Below are 12,504 nucleotides of genomic sequence, written 5' to 3' on the forward strand. Positions count from 1 at the left end.
TCCACACCCAGGGAGAAAACTTGTTTCGCTGAACGCTTTTTTCTCTAGTTCAGTTTGGTATGGGCAGTGGTTCCCAGACTTTTCAAGGATGACAGCCCATTCATTTTTAAATACAAAGATTAATTTATTTGAAAAAAATTTTTTTGCTTTCACATATAAGATTATAGATTTAGAAATGACATTTAGAAGTCGTCTAGCCAAGCCCTTCTCATAGACATTAACTGATTCTTCCAAGGACACATGAATAGCAGATGCAGCTTCCTTTAATGACAGTCACCAGTCTGATCCTTTCTACTGAGTCTTGAGTAGCTGTCATGTCTTTGACCAGAGATCATTTACCTTAGCTACCCAATATCACAAATTTTAATCTTCTTTGGATGCAACTTCCTGGTCCAGGGGCTTAGGTCTCTCTAGTTAGACAGCTCACCACACCAAATGGGAACCATTCCTTTTGCATCCTGATTTTAATTTAGGATGCCCCCTCGTTAGTTGTTTGTGTAAGAGTTATTCACCTCAAAGCTACCAAATGTTTTTTCAAATTCAGGGTCTCCTAGTTTTCTAATTCCAAAGCTCTTAAATCTTCCAGGTAGGTGAATAAGCAGTAAAAGGCACAGAGTCATCATAAGCTTTTCTTTTTGCCCAACTGCATGCTTAATCTTTCATGGTCAAATTTAGTCAAGTCTTAAAAAAGCTTTGGGCTTATTTTTATAGTTTTTTATTGTTAAAGTTTTTCCTGCTCGCTACAACAGCAGCAGCAGCAGCAGCATCTAAGCTGGACCACCAGAGTCCATGGCTGAGATGAGTCAAGGTTCTGCCTTCTCAATTCCCTGGGAGTTTCATTTTCACCCTCACCATTTTCTTCTGTATTATTGCATGCATTTCTCCCTTCCATATTTTGTTCTGAAAAGTAGTATCAAATATATATGGATATATATATATGGATATATATATATGAGACAATATACAAACACACAGATATGTTATCTGAAAAGAACAGTTTATAACACAAACTTGTTGTGAGGATCAAATAAGCTAATATATGCAAAATATTTTGTAAATCTTAAATCATTTTAAAAGGACAACAATCATTTTTATGATTATTAGCATATTGATTTAACATTGACTTAAAATATGAGAAATAGTATGGCATCACAGACAGACAGCAGTGGGTCTCTGAATAGGAAGATCTGAGTTTGAGTCTTTCTTGACATATATAGGCTGTCACTTTGGGCAAATCGTTAAACTTCTGGATGCCCCAGGTATGACTCTAAGATTTTAAGTTGCAGAGCTAGTGCTGAGCTTCACTGGTGGAGGAAGTTTTCTCATTAGGAATTCCCTATTCCAGTGAAATTACTAGTATGCTCTACCTAAAATCGATTTCACATATTAAGAGCATTAACAGCACATTTGAATAAACAGAATAGAGGGAGATACAAAGAGAGAAAAAGGCAGTCAGACAGACAGAGACAAAAAGACAGAGGTATACGCAGAGACAGAGACAGAGAGAGACAAAGAGAGAGAGGGAGGGAGGGAAGAAGGAAAGGAGAGAGGGAGGGAGGGAGAGAGAGAGAGAGAGAGAGAGAGAGAGAGAGAGAGAGAGAGAGAGAGAGAGCAAATAAATATTTTAGACACATAAATAAAGCATTGAGAAGCCTTGTTGATTTAATACAATTCACAGTCCTAGTTTAGAAATACTGCAGGCTGTCTTTATTTTTTGTTCAAATTTAGGTAAAACTTCCATGACCTCCAAACTCTGGTATTGTTGTGAACTGTTTGAAGGGATGTCATGAAATTCTCTGAAACCAAATAATTTAAATTCTATGGTGACATTAACATATGTCATACAACACTTTGGGTAGTGGAAGAGGAAGGATGTATTGTTAAATTGAATAAACAATTAAAAGGGATCCAAGTTCTAAAGGACTGGGAATTGATGATAGAGAATGAATTAAAACTGAACTGTATGTGGTGATTTCCATCTCTGAAACAATGACTCATAATTTGTGGGACTCTGCTAGACTGACTACAATCCTCCTGGGCATTTCATGAAAACAAGATGCATATCACTTGAAATTCTCTTGGGGCAGCTTCATAAGAACCAGGAAGCAGCTTCAATGATTATATGGTAATTTAATAGAATATCTAGAAATTTTTCACTATGAAAAAACATACAGGAAAACTACTCTTTTCCAAACTCCAAGTATTTGATTTTTAAATGACCATGCAAATGAGCATCTGAGACAGAGTAGATGTATTTACCAGCATTCATTTGGAGGTGGGAGGAATGCTGTTATCCATATTTCTAAAAAATCTACTTGCCAATTGATTCATCTTTCCATATTGTTCTGGTTGTTGTTGTTGAGTCATTTCAGTTATGTTCAACTCTCTGTAACCCTGCTTGGGTTGGTTTTGGTTGTTTGTTATTTTTCTTGTTGTTTTGGCAAAGATACTAGAGTAGTTCGCCAGTTCTTTCTCCGGTTCATTTTACAGATGAGGAAACTGAGGCAAAGTTAGGTGACCTGTCAGGGTCACAGAACCAGTAAGAGTCTGGGGTTGGATTTGGATACAAGTCCTCCTGACTCCTGGGCTCATGCTTAATTCACCTAGTTGCCTCTCATCTTTCCATACTTTCATAGTTAACTGAAGAAAAGTTGAAAGGTTTCATTTTCACCAGAGTAAACTGGGACCCATAGTTTAATGGGAACCAATTTGAGAAAATTTTATTTACCTATACATTCAAATGTGGCCTCAGCCAAGTGGCCTTAAACTCTGGCTCAGTTTCTCATGTGTAAAATGAGGATAATAATGTATCTTCCTAATAATAATGTATCTACATTATTATGTATTCTTTACATTGTTACATAACAACATTATTCCGTTGTTGTGAAGCTCAGATAAGATCAGATAATGCAATCTCTCTTTCTCTCTCTCCCCTTTCTCTTCTATCTGAATCTATCTTTCTCTTCACTCTCTTCTCTCTACCTCTCTTTCCCTTCCCCCATCTCTCTCTCTCTGTGTCTCTGGGTATTGCCTTCCTTTTCTTTCTCTTCCCTCCTTCCCCCTCCATTAACTAGGAGGATCCTAAGTAAAAATCAAAAAGTATAGGAAATAGTTCCCATAAGCTGGGATGAGGTGACTAACTAGAAAGGCTTTTGCACATAATAGGTATTATACAAATGTTAGCTTTGATTATGGCAGGATATATGGTCTTCTTGGGAACTATAGCCCCCGAGAAGCTTGTGTGGAGAGCAGCAGGTAATGTGAATATCCAGAATTTCCATTTTTATTGGCCACTCCAAGTCCAATAAGTGGCAAACCCAGACAGCTTCTGGGAATTTGAGTGTGGAAATGGTGGTACAGAAGGCTGAGCTATGGAAAATGTCCTGTCATCCTGAAGATGAAGTCATATCTCTGCCTCTAAAGTGATCGAATGCTGGCTCTGTAGCTAAACTGCCTGTTATAACATTTAACTTCTCTTACTTTTCGTTCCCTTATCTAGAAAAATGAGAATTGGCTTAGTTGAGCTCTAAGATCTGACAGCTATCAATCCTATTGTTTACTGTCAAATTGGACATAGAATTGATAGTTTTGCATTTTTTCACACTTGTATATAAACTAATTACTCTAATTTGAGTTAAAATTGCCCAGAGAATCTGCTTGTCTTGGTTGTACAGATAAACTCTTCTTTCAGTCAATCCTCCTTGCTTTTTCCAAAGTTAGAGGTTATCCTGGCTTCTCTATGTCAAGGGAATGAATCTAAGTTTTAGCACGTTCTACCAATGTGCAAAGAGTTTGCTTCTATTGTCTAAATGAAAACTTACTTAAGGTTGGGAAGATAGATCACCAGGTTAGCTGCAGTTAGATACATGTTTTTAGCTATTGAAACTTTAAAAAAAAATGCATTGACATTTTATTTTTCTGTTGCCAATATTTTTCCCTCTTCCCCCCCCCATTTCTGAAAGCTGTCTCTTATAACAAAGAATTTTTTTAAAAAAAGATGAAAATGAGGGGAAAAATCAGCAAAACTAATAAATACATTGAAAATATGGAAACATATGCAGTGTGCGCACATGAAATCAAGAAAACATAATGACTATATCAGTGTAAATGGAAAGAACAACCACCTTAAAACAATCAAAAATAAATGCTGAAAAATTACGAAGAATAATCCCAGTCCCAAAGAAGAGAGATAAGAAGACATCTCCGTCTATAGTAATTATGTATATTGTTCTCTTGGTTTTACCTGATTTACTTTACATCAGTCTAGGTACATGTTTTGATGCTTCTCTGTATCCAACATATTTCTCATGGATTATAACATAGTGATATTCCATTATATTCATGCACTATTAGATGTTCCCCAATCAATGATTATCCATCTACTATGTTTCTAGTCCTTTTCCATCATCACATTTCTTGAAGACCATTTACTAATTCCATTCAATTCAAAAAGTATTTGGTGAAAGAGGTTGTGTGATATGTCCCTACAGAGAAGAATCTTCAAAGCAGATTTATTCATTAAAACATATCTGCATTTGCAGCCCACTCATCTCCTTTCCTTTTGTATGATCCGAGTATGTCTGTCTCTTTCTTCTAGAGCTCTGACCTCTTCACATGCTTACAAGTCACTTTGACTTAAAGTAATTTCATTGTGCCATGTCTCATATATTTACACATAAAATGTTTTGTGATGCACTGGAAGTTTTTTTAGGAACAATAATGCCTTGATTTATAGGTCTGTTCTTTCTTTAATGATTGATGGTCAGCAATGAAATCAGCTTATATTTCCTTCCCAAAACCAGGACATGAAATTCACACATCCAGAACCAATTCCTATTCTCACCTAACCTCTCCTCTCTCTCTTACTACTGCAGCCTAGAGTTATTCTATTCAATATATGATCTGATGAAAAGAACCAAAGATCTGGATTCAAAACCATACTGTGCCATTTACTCACTATGTGATGCTGAGCAAGTTATTAACTTTTCTTGCCCTCAGTTTCCTTATTTAATTCAATTATCTTAGTATTTATTAAATAAATGTCTATGATGTAAAAACTTTTCTAACTGCTAAGGATATAAATATAAAATGAAAAATAATTCCTGTCCTCAAGGAGCTTACATTCTTAGGGGTTGGGTGATAACATGTTTAAATTACATATTATACAAGATACTTTAGGAAGGAGATAGTATTGACATACAGTGTTAAAAAAAAAAAAAAAAGATTTCCTACAGGAGTTCATTCCTTGAAAGCAATTACAAATTCTAAAAGGTGAAGATGGAAGAAGTGCATTTTACACATGAAACCAACCAATGAGAGTACAGAAGGAAGAGATGGAATATTGAGTTTGGGAGTTAGCAAATAGGATAGCTTATCCAGAATGTACTTTAAGACTGGAGTAATACGATGTATCCAAAAAATAGATTTGATTCAAGGTAAAAATGCTTTGCATTTTATTCTAAACATCAGAAGAAATCATTGAAGACTATTAAGCATGATCAGATTTGTGCTTTAGATTAAATTTTGGCAAATTGGGAGAGAAATTGGAAAATGGAGAGATTGGAAAGTGGAATTCCAATTAGGAAGCTGCTTCAATAGTCCAGACAAGAGAACCTGATTTAGAGTGTGAGGGTAAAGAAGATAGCAAATGCTACAGATGTGGTAGAAGTAAAATTGACAAGTTTTAACAACTGTTTAGATATAGGGTGATGAGAGAGAAGACTTAGAAATGAGTTTGTGTTTACAAAACTGGAAGGCTGGAAGATGGTGGTATCCTCAGTTGAAATAAGCAGTTTTGGAGAAAAGGTAAGCTTAGGGGGAAAGATAATGACTTCAATTTTGCATATGCTGAGTTTTAGATAGCTATGGAAAGCTTGAAAGTATAATGAGTAGACTTTTGGACCTGGAGTCAGGAAGACAAGTTCAAATTTAGCCTCAGATACTGATTAGCTGTGTGACCCTGGATGGGTCACTTAACTTATTCACCTCGGTTTCCTTATCTGCAAAATGGGGAAAATAATAGCCTTTGCCTTCCAGGTTTCTTCCAGGGAAAACTCAAGTTGGAGACTGACAGTTGGTGATGTAGTATTACAAGTCATCTTGATTTGAAGGTCATCTACAAAGAGATGATAAGAGAATTTAAGAGAGGGTGAAGAGAAAAGTAGGGGCTAAGACAGAGACTTGGAAAACACCTATGGTTAGACAATGGGACATGGATGATTAGTTTAGGAAGAATTTTGAGGAGTGATCCGAGAGGTAGAAGGAGAACCAAGAGAATGATATCACAAAAGCTGAGGAAGGAAGAAAAGAGAAGGGAATGGTCAACAGTATTCTAAAATGCAGAGAAGTCAAGAAGGATGAGGATTAAGGAAAAGCCACTGATTTTAGTTGTTAAATCCAATGGCAGAAAGTGAAGAGGAATTCACCCTCTTGAGGAGTATAAAAAATGAAAGTATCCAAGCTGGCTTGAAGCTTAACATCAAAAAAACTTAGATATTGGCAACTGGTCCTATCACTTCTGGCAAATAAAGGAAGAAGAAATGGAAGCAGGATCAGATATGATATTCTTGGGCTTAAAAATCACTGCAGATAGCAATTGCAGTGCTTGCTCCTTGGAATAAAAAGCTATGACAAATCTGAACAGCATACTAAAAAGCAGAGATATTGTCTTGTCGACAAAGTCCTATATAGATATAGATAGATATATAGTCAAAGCTGTAGTTTTTCCAATAACAACGTATGTGAGAATTGGACTATAGGGAAAATGGAGTGTTATATAGAAGTGATACTTTGAAATTGTGGGGCTGGAGAAGATTTCATCAAATCCATCAATACTTAAATTAATTCACGCTCTTCAATGGAAGGTCCAATACTGAAGTTAAAATAGTTTGGGCGCATAATGAGAAAAATGGAACTCAATGCAATGTTGGGAAAAATGAAGGGAAAAGGAAAAGTGGATAACAGAGGATAAGATAGTATCAATGAACCTGAATTCAACAGACTTTGAGAGAGAGTGGACGATAAAAGGGCCTCTCTACTCCATTATCTATGGGATCACAAAGAATAGGCAATGACTGAACAACTGAATAATATTAGTAATTAAGATATACTTGAGAACTTAAAAAAGAACAGTTTTACAAGGATTGGAAACCAGTATGCAAGGGATTGAGAAGAGTGTGAGAGGTGATGAAATGGAGGCAATGACTATAAAGGGCTTTTTCTATGAATTTGGTGGCAAAAAGAAGGGGAGATATAAGATAGTTTTAGGGAATGATGAAATCAAAGGAAGGTTTTATAATGGTAGAGGTCAACTGGCCTACTCTTGTCCCCCAACCTCTTCTTCAAGTCCTGAAGTCTATGTCTTCCCCACAATGGGTTAGTGTACTAAAGTCTCTCCCCCAGCAACTACATTACCCTAGACACTCAAAATGCTAGTTACAGCCTCATAAGAAGCTGACATTACACTTTCAATCTGCTGCTGCTGCAAAGCTCTTTGCCCCAGAGGTGAATTGTGAGCCACGTGAACCACAGAAGTAGCATAGTCTGGTTCAACCATCATCATTTAATGAGAAAAAATCCAGGATGGAAGAGTTTCAACATAAAACTTCCATTTCACCATGTGACTTTAGAAGAAATGTATTTAACTAGGGGATGGGGGGATGAGGGAAAGGGATGAAATTATTTTAAAATATTTTGATAATAATTTTATTTTTTATTCTTTTTAATACTCAATCAGTAAATGTTTATAGAATGTCGATTTTTCCAGGCACTGTACTAAACACTGAGAGTATAAAGAAATAATACAATTGAATAAAAAAACAAACAAACATACATATAGAAATTTGTATTCCATATTACTATTCAATCATGTCCAACTCTTTATGACCTCATGGGCCATACTGTCCATGGGGTTTTCTTGGCAAAGACAATGGAGTAGTTTGCCATTCCTTTCTTCAGTTTTGTGCAGGCAGATGTTAACTGATTTGCTCAAGGTTGCACAGCTACTATCTAAGGTCATATTTCAACTCTGGTTTTTCTGACTCCAGACACAGCATTTTATCCATTTTACCCCTTAACTGCCCACATTATCTCTCTCTCTCTCTCTCTCTCTCTCTCTCTCTCTCTCTCTCTAATTTCTCTCTCTGTCTCTCTCTGTCTGTCTCTGTCTGTCTCTCTCTTTCTTTGTCTCTATCTCTGTCTCTCTGTCTCTCTCTGTCTGTCTCTCTCTGTTTTTGTCTCTGTCTCTGTCTCTCTCTCTCTGTCTGTCTCTCTCCTCTCTGTCTCTGTCTCTGTCTCTGTCTCTCTCTCTCTCCTTTTCTCTCTTCTCTCTCTCTCTCTCTCTCTCTCTCTCTCTCTCTCTAATTTCTCTCTCTGTCTCTCTCTGTCTGTCTCTGTCTGTCTCTCTCTTTCTTTGTCTCTATCTCTGTCTCTCTGTCTCTCTCTGTCTGTCTCTCTCTGTTTTTGTCTCTGTCTCTGTCTCTCTCTCTCTGTCTGTCTCTCTCCCTCTCTGTCTCTGTCTCTGTCTCTGTCTCTCTCTCTCTCCTTTTCTCTCTTCCTCTCTCTCTCTCTTTCTGTCTGTCTCTCTGTCTCTCTCTCTCTCTCTCGCTCTCGCTCTCTTTCTCTCTCTGTTTCTTCCTCTCTCTATATATACATATAATCAACATATATTTCTACATATATAATTTCAAAATATTTTATTTATATATACATATGTAGAGAGCTAGAGACAGATCATCTCAATGTTGTTCATTCGGTTCCCACAATTAACCACTTGCTGTCCTAATTCCCTCATTTTTTTTGGTGGAAAAAAGGACAAACATTGTGACTTCCACTCTGCTTAAAAGCCCAGATCCAGTCTACATCCCAAGAAACCCAATTATATGAGAATAAACTGCATAATCCACTGGAGTTTATATGGATGGATGTTTGTCAACGCTGTTTATGCAAATACATGTGCCCTCTCTAATTATTGTATACATCTGGATGTATCCCAACCCTCTACCCCCAACACTTATCCAGGTGGTTTCTGAAACACCAAAAAGAGGCTTTAGAAAAAGGGCTGGAGCAGAAGCTGCATACAAAATTGTTTCCTCCCAACCCCACCCCACAGTCTGGAGTTTTATCACACAAGTGGAAGTGACTTGGCTTCTTAAAGAAGTAAATGAGTTAATCAATGTCTCTTCTTAGAGAGCAGGTGACCAGTTTGCATACAAGGATTAAAGGAAAAAAATCTGATGTTGCCATCATATGCTTCTCCAGAGATTGACCACCCAACCAGAGATAGCACACTGACCCCAATAAACAAGGACTGGACAAGAGTTCAAAACCCTGCTGCTTCCTGGCTTGTGTCCTCTACTTCTATTTATCTTGGTTTGCTCACCTATCAAATGATGGGATTTATTGAAACAAACAAAGAAGGATGAATCCCAGAAAAACAACATACATATATTATTATATACACATAAATATATATATATATAAATGTAAACATATCTGGGTAGTGGATAGTGCTGGACCTGAAATCAGTAGTTCAAATTCAACTTCTGAGTACCAATCCAGCTTCAGACACTTACTAACTGTGTGATCCTGAGCAAGTCATTTCATCCTGTTTGCCTCAGTTTCCTCATCTGTAAAATGAACTGGAGAAGGAAATAACAAACCCTTCCAGTATCTTTGCCAAAAAAAAAAAAAAAAAAATGGAGTCAAGAAGAGTTGGGCATGACTAAAAGAATGAACAATAAACCATAGCAACACACATCTGAATATAACAATGGAAATGGAAATGAAAACAAAAATTAAAACTAAATATAGTGTTAATTATAATGAATAAGTTTGACCCTAAGAAGACATATTTCCAAAAGTGCACTGGTAAATGTTTAACAACCAGCTCTACAGAGGGAAAAATATACTGCAGGATCTACTTTTAAATCTAATCAGCATCATTAATATTTTCTCTATTTCTTTCTTAAGTCCAGACAATCTACAAAACAATTCATCAAGCTGCCAATTTCCAAAGTGCAAGAGCTCACTCTTTTAGCCATTAGCCTTGAAAATAGGCATGAGTTCATTGCAACATGGCCTGCTCAGTTCCTCCTTTGCAGGAGAATGGAGAGGTCAGTGGAAATGGGATGCTGCATATCCTATTGAACTTTTAATTGGTTTTACTCAAGTGCTTTTCTTTTCCTTTTGATTTTTTATATTCATTGTTATAATAAAAAATGACTCTGGATAGGAGAAGAGAGAGGAATATTAGAAAGTGAAGATTTAAAAAAAAAGGGATGGGAGCTAGACTAGATATTCATTAATGAATGTCACAGCTCTAAATCCCACATATTAAAGATAATATTAAGCTCTAACTATACATGAATTCGCTGAGTGGGTTTCAATCAAGAAGTTTCTATTATCTCAGGTATTTATGAGCTGAGATTTTCTTAACTCTTCTATTAAGTAGTTGTCAAGTAAGACACAAGGGCCGTTAGGCCAATGGCCAAAAGGAAGGTAGAGGGAGAAAAGCACTAGCATTAGAAGAGAAGGCTGGGGGTTCAACTCTGACCATTTTTGAACTAGGTGATGTAGCACAGGTTTTTTCCCTTCTCTGTCTCTCAGTTTCATCACCTATGAAAGTAGGGGTTGGACTAGATGAATTGTCGGATCCTTACCTCTAAATCAATGGAGCTGAGTTCAAATTCTGAACAATAATGATCTTTCCTCTAAACAAGGCTTCTTAAACTTTTTCCACTCAATATCTCTTTTTGCCTAAGTATACAGTATAAAATAGATATATGTGAATCAAACATTTACTGATAATAAATCATGATTTCATAATTCATTTCATGATTATCAGTAAATGATTTGTCTACCTATTTATATATCTATATACCTGAAGTTGAATAAAAATTTCTCAGGCAAAAAGGGATCACAAGTGATAAAAGTTTAAGAAGTCCTGATATAGACACAAATGGCAGTCTACTAATAATCTGCTCCAGATGCACAGCCTTTGCCTTTTTCTGCTCCCAGAATAAAGTCATGCAAGATCATCTCCCCCTTCCTTTCTTCCTTGAACCTTCTTGACAAAAGTAGGTGAAATCAGAAAATAGGAAGTGAAAGTAGTTGAAGTCCAAGACCCTGCATTTCAAACAAGCACCTTCTCAGCTTTGCAGGTGTTGTTTTCTAGCAAAAGCCAACAAAGTGAAAATAGAAAGAAAGACTGAGCCCAGATACACACACACACACACACACACACACACACACACACACACACACACTCACACACTCACTCACTTGGGGAGAAAGAATTCAGAAATTCAGAGATAGACAGAGATACAGAGACAGAAATAGACCAGACAAAGAGAGAGACACAGAGAAACAAAGACAGAGATTTGGAGATAGAGACAAACATACAGAGATAGAGGTAAACTGAGACAAACACAGAGATAGCAACAAACACAGAGAGAGAGGAAAGACAGACACAGACACAGAGACAGAGATACAGAGACAGAGACAGGCAGAGAAAGACACACAAACAGAGATAGACAGAGAAATGGAGACAGAGAGACAGAGACAGCGAGACAGAGGCACGGAGAGAGATAGAGACGTACAGAGACAGACACACAGAGAAACAGAGACAAAGACACAGACACAGAAAGACAGAGAGAAACAGCAACAGATGCAAAGGGGAAAGACAAAGACAGAGACATCACACATAGAGGAGAGACAGAAAAAAACACACAGAAACAGAGAGAGATACACACAGAGAGAAGAGAGATAGAGGTTAACTACACAGAGACAGAGAGACAGAGAAAGAGAGAAGAGAGACAAACACAGAGAAGAGAGAGAGGAGAGAGAGAGGCAGAGAGACAGAGACAGACAGTCAGAGACATAGCCGCAGAGTGTTGTCTAACAAATCGGCTTTTAAAATAAGACAAAATTCTAGAGGATTGTAGTTAAATAAGACAGGAATTGTTTAAGATGAGCATCTTCCTTAAGAGGGAAAATAGTGAAACTGTAACTAGATTGGAAGTCAGGAGAGGGGGCTTGCAGCTTCAGCTCTGCGGCCATCTGTGACTCGCTGAGTGCAGCTCACCTTCCCTCTGACCCCGGCTTCCTCACTCGAAGGTTTCTTTCTGACTTGACTCTCTGAGTGCCTCTGAGCAAGCTTTTGCAGGCTGGCCGGACTACACCGAGTGATTACGGATACGTCGGCTATAAACGAACTCGCTGAAGTCCGGAGACCCCGAGGCCGTTTCCTGCTCCACCCTGAATTGCTGTGTGACTTGGGTTAGTTACTCTAGTGCTCTGGATCCCAGTTTGCTCATCTGTAAAATACAGGGATCTATGGATCACACCGGGCCCCTCATTTAGAGCTGGCAAAAGGGCTTAGAGGTCATCTAGTCTCCCCTCCCCCCACCCCGTTATTTTAGAGACGAGCAACGTGAGGGGGTGACCTGGAAAACCTCAGCGGCCCCTTCCAATCGCCCGGACTCTGAATCGGAGCTCAGACATTAA

The 12,504-nt window shown here is 37.6% G+C and overlaps 1 protein-coding gene across 2 annotated transcripts in view; it reads right to left on the reverse strand.

The window, feature by feature from the left end:
- TMEM154 (transmembrane protein 154) overlaps positions 1 to 12,504 on the reverse strand; it is an 84,773-nt gene that overhangs the window by 51,691 nt on the left and 20,578 nt on the right. The window lies entirely within an intron of this gene.

This window comes from Antechinus flavipes, chromosome 6 (assembly GCF_016432865.1).
Source record: "Antechinus flavipes isolate AdamAnt ecotype Samford, QLD, Australia chromosome 6, AdamAnt_v2, whole genome shotgun sequence".
NCBI classification, from domain to species: domain Eukaryota; kingdom Metazoa; phylum Chordata; class Mammalia; order Dasyuromorphia; family Dasyuridae; genus Antechinus; species Antechinus flavipes.